This window comes from Pinus tabuliformis, chromosome 2_2, assembly GCF_031772625.1.
Source record: "Pinus tabuliformis cultivar Carrire ecotype Pingquan chromosome 2_2, CPIR1, whole genome shotgun sequence".
In the NCBI taxonomy this organism is placed as follows: Eukaryota; Viridiplantae; Streptophyta; class Pinopsida; order Pinales; family Pinaceae; genus Pinus; species Pinus tabuliformis.
In genome coordinates this window covers 10099742-10109823 of record NC_142300.1, presented here as the reverse complement: position 1 = coordinate 10109823, position 10082 = coordinate 10099742, and positions in this window count along the sequence as shown.

Here is a 10082-nt window from a genome sequence, read left to right as displayed (position 1 = left end):
TAGCTTCGGGGAAGCGTACAGGGCCACCACGGCCCATTTCAGGGATTAAGCTGTTTGGGGGCTCTGTTCATCCGTTTTTGGTGATTCAAAAGCCTATATTTGGCTAATTACTATCTTCTGATTCTGTATTTACAATCAGATCTGTCCTTTGAGACACCCATATTCTTGTATTAGCCTTTGTAGCAATTTTAATACAAGAGGACAAGCCTAGTTGGAGAGGCTTGATCCAGCAGATGTAGCCCAGAGGGGGGGTGAACTACTTTATCATTTTGATGTCTTTATTTGCTGAAGATGATATACTAAAAAAAACTGATATAAAGTATTAAACATCAAATAAATATAACTTGCATACACACATAATCACCTGTTCAGCTATAGAAAGTTACTTGTCTCATTCCGCAAGACCTTAAACTTCAAGTATGTGTATGTCAAAGACTTCTAAGTGTTTACTTTGTTATTTCTTTAGGCAGAGCCTGTAGAGGGCTAGGTAGCCTCTGGAACTCATCCTCTTTTTAGAGGTGACATGTCCGGTGAATGCCCCTACAATCTATCTCTGTATAATAAATAATAAGTTTATACATTTTTAGAGGTCATTTGGAGTGTCTAGCTCACAGTTGAAATTATTGGAAATGGATACCTTGCACCCTTAAACAAGTACATTCCATTTTCAGATCAGATGGTATCAGAGCACTAGGTTTTCTTGACTGACATCACTAGCTTGATTGTGTAGCTTGAAAGGTGTCTTAAGCAGTGTTGAAGATTGACTGCTTCATTATTCTGCAAACTACTTGTTGTTTGAGTTGGCTGAAGCTCTTTTGCTCATTTTTATAATGACAACTTCCATAAGTGAGTTCTCAAAATCGTCCTCCTTCACAAGATTCTTTGATGAAGGCTTGAAGCAAGAATTTTTCATCATGATGAATATGGTGAGAGAAATGTATGAGGATGAAAGAAAGAGCTCTAGACTTCAAGAGCAGTTGAATTCCATGAGGGAAGAGAATCAGTTGCTTTCTAACCAATTGCAGGCAATGGAAGGCCAACTTCATATTGCAAACATGAAGCTGGAAAGGATGCATAAGTTGGAGACACAACTCCTTGTTGCCAAAGAAGCCTTAGCCAAGTATCAGCTTTAAGAAGAGGTAAACAATTCTAGTTTATCTTCAAATTCTGATAAGAATGTTTATGTTGGTTCTTTTGAGAAACATGCCAAAGGCATAGGGTCCAAATTGATGTCCAAAATGGGATATGAAGGAAAAGGATTGGGCAAACATGCACAGGGTATAGTTGAGCCAATAATGGTTGAGGTAAGGCCTAAGAATTTGGGTCTTGGTTATGGACAATCTTATGGAGAATGTTCCAAAGCAGCCATGAAGGCAATGGAAACAGTTCCTAGAAGGAGTTTCATTTCAGGTTCTTTATCTCAAGGTTGTAGAGGTTGTATCCTCGAGGAATGCAATAGTTTGAAACATGCGTTGCAGAAAGAAGGTGTGCATAAGCATGCACTTGAACAAGGAAGTGGTGGAAGCTCTAAAACCATTGAAGGGATTCATGGTGTTCCAAAAGGAGCTTCTTCTTCATTTGATTCACCTCCTCATGAAGGTAATGAAGGTGAAAGAGAAATGTATAAATCTAATTTCAATCATATTTCCTTTGATCATGTAAAGCATGGAAAATGTCCACACAAGCATTGGAAAAGAATTGCATGTTCTTTTTGTGGTTTGTTTAACCATAGTGTTTCTAGATGTTGGAAAAGAATGGCAACATACAGGAAACTTTTGAAGGAAAGGAGGCAAGAAGCCAAAGTTCCATTGAACAATGCAAATCATGTTGTCAAGAAGATGAATATGTGTTGCACTTATTGCCACAAGCAAAGACATACTGTTGAAAGGTGTTGGGCTCTGAATCCAACAATGCTTCCACGAAAATTGAAGAAATGGGAGAAAGAGTATGGCAAGAATGGGAAGGAAGTTTCCATCATTGAGATGTGTCAAGATGATACGCATGTTGATATCGATGTGCAGTTAAAGGAAGCGCCTTTGAAATGGATTGGTAAGAAATGGTTAGAATTCTTATCCAATTAAAGTTGCATGTCTTTTGATTGAATGCATTTCTTTGTTAAGGGAATGCAAGTTGCAGGATGGAAAAGCTGGGTATGAGACTCACTCTATTGCAGCGAAAGTTATATTCATTTCAGCCTTGAAAGTACATGTACATGTGATTGAGGATCTTGTATTTAAGATTGTATTTAAGAGAAAGTTGAAGGATAAACTGCATGCATGAGAATGATATGCATGAGCACAGGGATCATGATGAATTCCTTATATTTTAAACATGTATGTGTGATTAACTTGAAGGGTTGATTACTTTGTGTTTAACCATGCATGTAATGTGATATTGACTTGGAAAAAGTTAATTTGATCTCCAAGATTGTAAAGAGGAGAAATGATGAAGTGTTTCATCTTGGTAAAAACCTTCTCATTTGGGAGGCAGCTCTTCTTTTGGAGTGGAGGTGCCATGGATGGGCATCGTGACAACTGGCAAGCCCACATGTTCAGGAGAATATTTCAGCTCATATATCAACAAGTTTCATTGCTGGTTTCTGCAAACTTTCAGTTTGTCTGGCGAACAAGCTTGGTCGGGATTCGACGAGTACTTGGTTTATGCAGCAACATTCGCCATGACGACAGTTGATAAGGCAGGACATTTTGGCATCAGTATGCTCTTTTGGCTGAATGGAAGAGGATATTTTTGTTCCTCAAGTGCTGTACAGTTCATTTCAGAGATTCAGTGAGATTTTGGGGACCAAAAGCCTTCTCATTTGGGAGGCGTGATCAGGTGCTCATGTCCTAAGTGTCATAAAATGGTCAAAAATTAAAGTGCTCAAAACTGATTGGAACCTAAACAACTAGATAGAGCTCGTCTTCCTGATTCCGGTGCCGCAAACGGTTCGAAAAACGGTCGCCGTATGAGAAAGTTATGCCAAAAACAAAATTGCCCAATAACCCTTAGTTTTTGGAATTTAAAAAAAAATTTAAAAAAAAAATATTCCACGGAATATTTCGAGGAATATTCTTTTTGGCCAGCCAATCACAGGCTGCCACGTGGCAAGCCCGGAGGGCGCCACATGGCCCATGATGACGTCAGCAAAGTTTGTTTGGAGCGCATATTAAAATTTGTTGGAGGCAATGAGGTTTGATCCCAAGACCTCCCGCCTAACACTCCCACGCCTTACCGTTAGCCCACGGTCTTAGCTATTGTTCAAAGGGCGGATTACACTATTGTTGAAGTTTCAAATGCGTTGGGGCGGAAACCAAAGGGGGCCAGCCCCCCCATGCCATATGACCTTGGGCCGAGAACCGTGGGCCAGCACATTTAAACCGCCAGCCAAACTGCCAGCACGAAATCCGAGGCAGCCCACAAACATTAAATGTAACTGCAGGATTTGGCGGAAATTTTGGCGGACATGGCGAATTTGGCGGACCCGCCATAATTGGCGGAGCTAACTGGAGTTAACTAAAGTTAGCTGGAGTTCTTTTAGGCTAAACTGGAGGGGATCATTAAATGGCCATAACTTTGGCTAGGAAAGGCGGTTTTGGACGAATTTTTTTTTTTATTTTGGATATTTTGGACCTTCTGAAGCCATTGGCATAGGTTTCAAAGCCATCTGAGGTCATTTGTAGGTGTTTTTGCTTCGTGGAAGTTCTAGGAGCCACTAGGGCCAAATCAGTTTAGGAGCTGCATTGGGAATTGTGCAGCCAGTGAATGTGGAACGAAGGTCATTCCTGAAGGTTTCCAGCATTCTGAATCCATTTCTACAGCTCGTTTTTCCTTCTAAGGCATTCTTCTCACTGTTTAGCTTCAGGAAAGCTTTCAGGGCCATTTCAAGGATTGAGCTGTTTGGGGGCTCTGTTCATCCGTTTTTGGTGATTCAAAAGCCTATGTCTGCTATTTTTGACCTTCTGAGTCTAATGGAAGAGGTTTCAGAACCAATTGAGGTCATATTCACCTCGAAATTCTCCATGCAAGTTTAAAGGGCCACTACGGCCAATTGGGGAAAGTACTGTATAAGGTACAAAATTCACTGTTTAGTGTTTGGGAAAGAGCATGTTTGGCTAATTCCTATCTTTTGATTCTGTATTTACAGTCAGATCTGTCCTTTGAGACACCCATATTCTTGTATTAGCCTTTGTAGCAATTTTAATACAAGAGGACAAGCCTAGTTGGAGAGGCTTGGTCCAGCAGATGTAGCCCAGAGGGGGGGTGAACTGCTTTATCATTTTGATGTCTTTATTTGCTGAAGATGATATGCTAAACAAAACTGATATAAAGTATTAAACATCAAATAAATATAACTTGCATACACACATAATCACCTGTTCAGCTACAGAAAGTTACTTGTCTCATTCCGCAAGACCTTAAACGTCAAGTATGTGTATGTCAAAGACTTCTAAGTGTTTACTTTGTTATTTCTTTAGGCAGAACCTGTAGAGGGCCAGGTAGCCTCTGGAACTCATCCTCTTTTTAGAGGTGACATGTCCGGTGAATGCCCCTACAGTCTATCTCTGTATAAGAAATAATAAGTTTATACATTTTTAGAGGTCATTTGGAGTGTCTAGCTCACAGTTGAAATTATTGGAAATGGATACCTTGCACCCTTAAACAAGTACATTCCATTTTCAGATCAATAATGTAAAGTGAACATTTGTTAAACTGTATAAAAAGATGAATATGAATATGAAGGGAAGACATGGTATATATATATATATAAAGTAGAAAAGAATAAAATAAAGAGAAAAGTATTTCATTAAAGGTAACACTAATAAAAGTAAAAATAAAGTATCTAGTGTTAAAAAAATAAGGGGATAATAGTGGTGTTGTCTAACTTTAAGTGAAAGGAGTGTGGATAATAGCGATGTTTTCTAACTTTTAAGTGAAAGGAGTGTGGAATTAGATAGTATTTTAAGGTTAGGAAAATGTTGAATTTTATGAAATGTGTGGATAACATCGGTGTTTTCTAACTTTTAAGTGAAAGGAGTGTGGAATTAGATAGTATTTTAAGGTTAGGAAAATGTTGAATTTTATGAAATAAGAATTAATCTTAAAGCCCATATGTGCACCTTGAAACTTGAAAAAACATTAGACTCTTAAAAGTAGATAGGCCACATGAATTTGAAAAAATATTAGACTTTCAAAAGTAGATAGGTAGCATTAATAAAAGTAAGAAGGGAGTATCCAATGCCTAAAAAAATTTAAGCCAATAATAGTGATGTTGTCCAGATTCCTAAGTGAAAGGAATGTGGAATTAGATTGTAATTTAATATTCGGAAATGTTGAATCTCATAAGATGAGAATTAATCTCAAAACCCATATATGTGCCTTGCAACTTGAAAGCACATTAGATGTTGAAAAGTATATAAACACTAAATATAAATAATAGTAAAATTATAGTAAAAATAAAACAAAATGAATAGTGTTTAAATTATCATAAATTTAAAATAAAATAATATATGGCCTTTCATTTTTTCATAGTAATAACAAACAAGAGCATTACATGGTTACTATGTTAATCCCTAACATCCATTTAGCAGTGATATTGTCCTCTATGTAGTCCCATACCCATCTTAAAAGGTGCAAGTAATTGCAATATAATGGAAATACAAAATAAGAACACTTCCAAAAAATAAACTTTTAAAAAATGTAAATAACCTAACAAAAAATGATGACAACCCACAATTCTCTATAGAAATGATACCACTTAAGTTGATGCGTTCATTTTAATGAGTACTTCTTATTCTAGTTTAATCGCTTTATTTTATGAATATCTAAAAATCATGGGCTAGCTTACAAAGGAAAATGATAGTGAGTCACCATCCCATCCTTTATAGTTATAAAGTCTTGTAAAACTTAAAAGTGGTAAGTTATTCATTTTTTTAAGAAATGGATATGAGAGTTTTATTAAAAAGGAAAGTTAGGATCGAGCCCAAAACCATTACATTTCTTCAAAAGTGTCAATCCAATCCGTCAAGTTATTACCCCATAAAACAAAAATTGAAGTCTCATTCCAATTAAATTTTTTCCAAAATAGTCCTAAATCAAAATGCATTTACATTTCAATTTCCACTACTTTCGATTTAATTTTGACTGACTTCTGGTTTTTCTTGGCGACATATTTTTTCCTTTCTTCCTCACTTTAATCCAATCTGCATTTTTTGTTGCATTTGATGGATAACCCTTTGATGAATGAACCCTATTTCCTTCAGTTTCTTCCTTATTTGCCTGGTTTTCCCAAGAAGTTGTGTTGCCAAGGTTTTTTTCTTGGGGATCCGGCTTTCACTAGGGTTTATTGTGCTCCCGCTGTCGTTAAATATGTTGGGTCCTCATGCACTTCTTCCTAACTGGTTTCTATTTGCTTTAATGAAGATCTATTTTAACAATAACTTCTTCATGTTTTTCCTTTGCTTATTGTTTACCCTAAGTCTCTTTATACCATGTAATGCTTGGTTTGAGCTCATTCCCACCATATCAGCCTCGGTTATTTTTCTGGACTTTGTTATTCTCCAAACACTTTGGGCAATTTTTTATTACATGTCATGTTTCATAACACGCTCTACATCGAAATGATACATTTTTGTAATCAATCCTCTAGGCCCACACCTACTCTAGAGCCGTCAGATTAATCTCAGCAAGAAAACCCTTGTTAAATCCATCTCAACACATATTCGAGAATAAGTTATTTTATGAATTTTTTTTCTTCTACATTGCAACAATAAAACTTCCCTAATTCATTACCAATGGAAGTTAACGTTGGGAGGTTCCAAAAACGCTATAGAAGGTTTGGAAACCTTACCCAAACAGGAGTCGTAGAGATTGATGCCATTACTCGATCAAAGATGGGAGACCAAGGCTACATAAAAAGGTCAACGTTGCCTCAATATTATCAAAAGCTACACCAAAAAATCCATGGGCCATAGGGTAAATATTCAGATCATCTGTCAATACGGGATACCACATTTCAAAGATCCATTTGTGGAGATCCTAGAATTATGGCCATAACCCATTAAATCTACATAGCAAAACTTGTTCTTAAAAAAGGCATCATTTTCCATAGGAATATTAAGGGTTAAAGCTTCCTAGACAACCAAAAGAACATGTTTGGGTTTCAACATGTCATTATACGGAAGTGTGGTCTGAGCTACCATTTCTTCAATAAAAATAGTTTTCTTATCTAAATCACTAAAATTCACCATGAATCTGTGACCTGTAAAAACCTAACCACCACTCATCTTTAGTAAATCTCTATTGTCAGAATAGTAAGTTATCCATTATTAACACATATATATTGTTTCAAATTTACATATTGAAACTTTCAAATATAAATTTATGTATTAAAACTAGTTATTAATAGTTTAAAATATATAAATCCATCATATTATTTTAAATAAAATTAAAAGTTATAATTCATTTGTAATTTAATTTAATTAATATTATTATCAATTAAAAATAATAAAAAATATATATTTTTAATAATAAAATTGTATATATATATTAATTAATGTATATCATAATATTAATAAAACAATATTATTTAAAAATATATTAAACTAATATATTTATATAAATTCTATAAACTCTAAAATTATCATTTTTAAAATAAATTACATGTATTTCAAAATATATTAAACTAATATATTTATATAAATTCTATAAATTCTAAAATTATCATTTTTAAAATAAATTGCAAATAAACATGGATGACTTTCCCAACTTAATTCATATAAATTATATAAACTCCCAAATTATTATTTAAAAAAAAAACATATAAACATTAAAAATATAATGTATTTAAATAAATTATATAAACTTTACCATTATTGTTTTTCTTAATTACAAAAGAAATGATATATAAACATAAATAACTTTCCCAACTTTGATTCATATAAATTATGTAAACTCTAAAATTATTATTTTAAAAAAAGTGCATATAAACATGAATAAATTATATAAACTCTAAAATTATTATTTTAAAAAAAGTACATATAAACATGAATAATTTTTCCAACTTGATTCGAATTATATATATATATATATATATATATATATATATATATATTATTTTATTTCCCATAGATGTCATTCCTAATCTATTTACGTTTTCTCCAATTCATTGGAAGTTTAAATTATCACAACCAATTTATAGTTTTTTAATTAGAAATTTAGAATCGTATAGGTATATAAATTATTATAATCTTATTTTAAATTTAAAATTGGTATAATTAATTATGATGTTAATTTGTTAATTGAATTTTTTAATGTTTTATTTTTATAATTCAATAATAATTAAATTTACTAAAATTAAATTAAATTTTAAAAATTTTAATATTCTATTTAAATAATTATATTTTAAAAATTTTAATATTCTATTTAAATAAAGGTATATATATGTAGAATATTTTTAATTAAATTAGATGGTCCAAAATAAAGTGTTTTTCAATTTCAATCAATATCGTAAAGTGACACTTTTTATCTCAGAGTGATCTGGAAATTGACAACTCAATGTCACTATTAGTTCATGAGTAATTATTCTTATTCTTGTTTTAACAATGTGTATTTTTTTCTTGACAATAATCAAGACAAATATTTTAATGGTTTTTAAGATTTGGGTTCCTCCAACTCTTTATCATATGACAATGTCTTTTTAATATAATAGTATTTTTAATATTATCTTATTTTTCAAAACAATTTCCTCTTTTATCTCCCAATGTTTTAGCCAAACTAAGCATCTTTAAGCTATTCTTGTTAATAAGCTATGTTTAATCTGAGCTAGACAATTTAAGAGAAAACCTTTTTCATCTTTAACCTTATTAACATCACAATGATGACACTCCCTTTCATTTCATGGTCCTCTGGAAATTAATCAACACCCAGTGTCTCTACTATGGGGTTCATGAGTATCTGTTTTCAGTTTAGTAATGTGTATTGTCTTCTTCACATTAGTCGAAACAAAGAGATACCAATGATTTTCAAGATTTGGGTTGATCATCTCTTTAAAATATATTCCTCTAATTCTTTGTAACCCCACAATTGCTCAAATTTTGATGTAATAATATCTTCAATATTATTTTTTATTCTTCAATAGTTTAGTGAAAATTAAGCATCCTTGTATAATTTCCACTGTACCAGAGTTTAAAACAATTTTAAGAAATTTTTATAACTAAAGTTAGGATGCATTTCCTTTAATCTTGAAAATAAGTTATAAAATGGTTTTGGATGTTTTTGTATTTTGTTCTATGATTCTTTGGAAATACTAAATTCTCAAACCTTGCTCTATCTAAAATTAACTTAGTTTATAAAGATATTTATATACTATATTTTTAATTTGATTATAAATTAATTAATTTATTAAGTTTATAATTGTTAATACATAGATTTTTAGGAAATTTTTAAAGTATAATTTAGTTTATAAAGATATTTATATACTATATTTTTAATTTGATTATAAATTAATTAATTTATTAAGTTTATAATTGTTAATACATAGATTTTTAGGAAATTTTTAAAGTATAATGGTAAACTTAAAATTTATTTTTTCATTTTTAAAAAATTATTATTTAAAAAATGATTGTGATTAATATAATTAATAATTTTGTAATATAAAAATAAAAATAATATTTTAAAATTCTAGAAAATAATAATAAATCTAGGTGTTATGCATTTTTATGAAAATGGTACATGTGCATAGGGTACAAATATTTATCCACAACTATCCAATTTTAAATTCGAGTCTATATTGAATATGTTGATAATTTTAATCCAAGATTTATAGTTGAACAATTAAAGCACCTAATTCATAATCCGTGAACTCCAGAGTTAAATGCATAACAACAAATATTTGAAGAATACCAAACCTTTCATTTTATTAACAGGCTTGGTATTCTTCAGGAGTTCAATTCATAACAACAAAAATTTGAAGAATACCAAATATTTCATTTTATTGAAACCTTTAGTATTCTTCAATTAAGCAGTACTAGAATTAAAATAAGTGAAGAATTGAAGCTCCAATGGATGAGACAGATAAAAAGTAG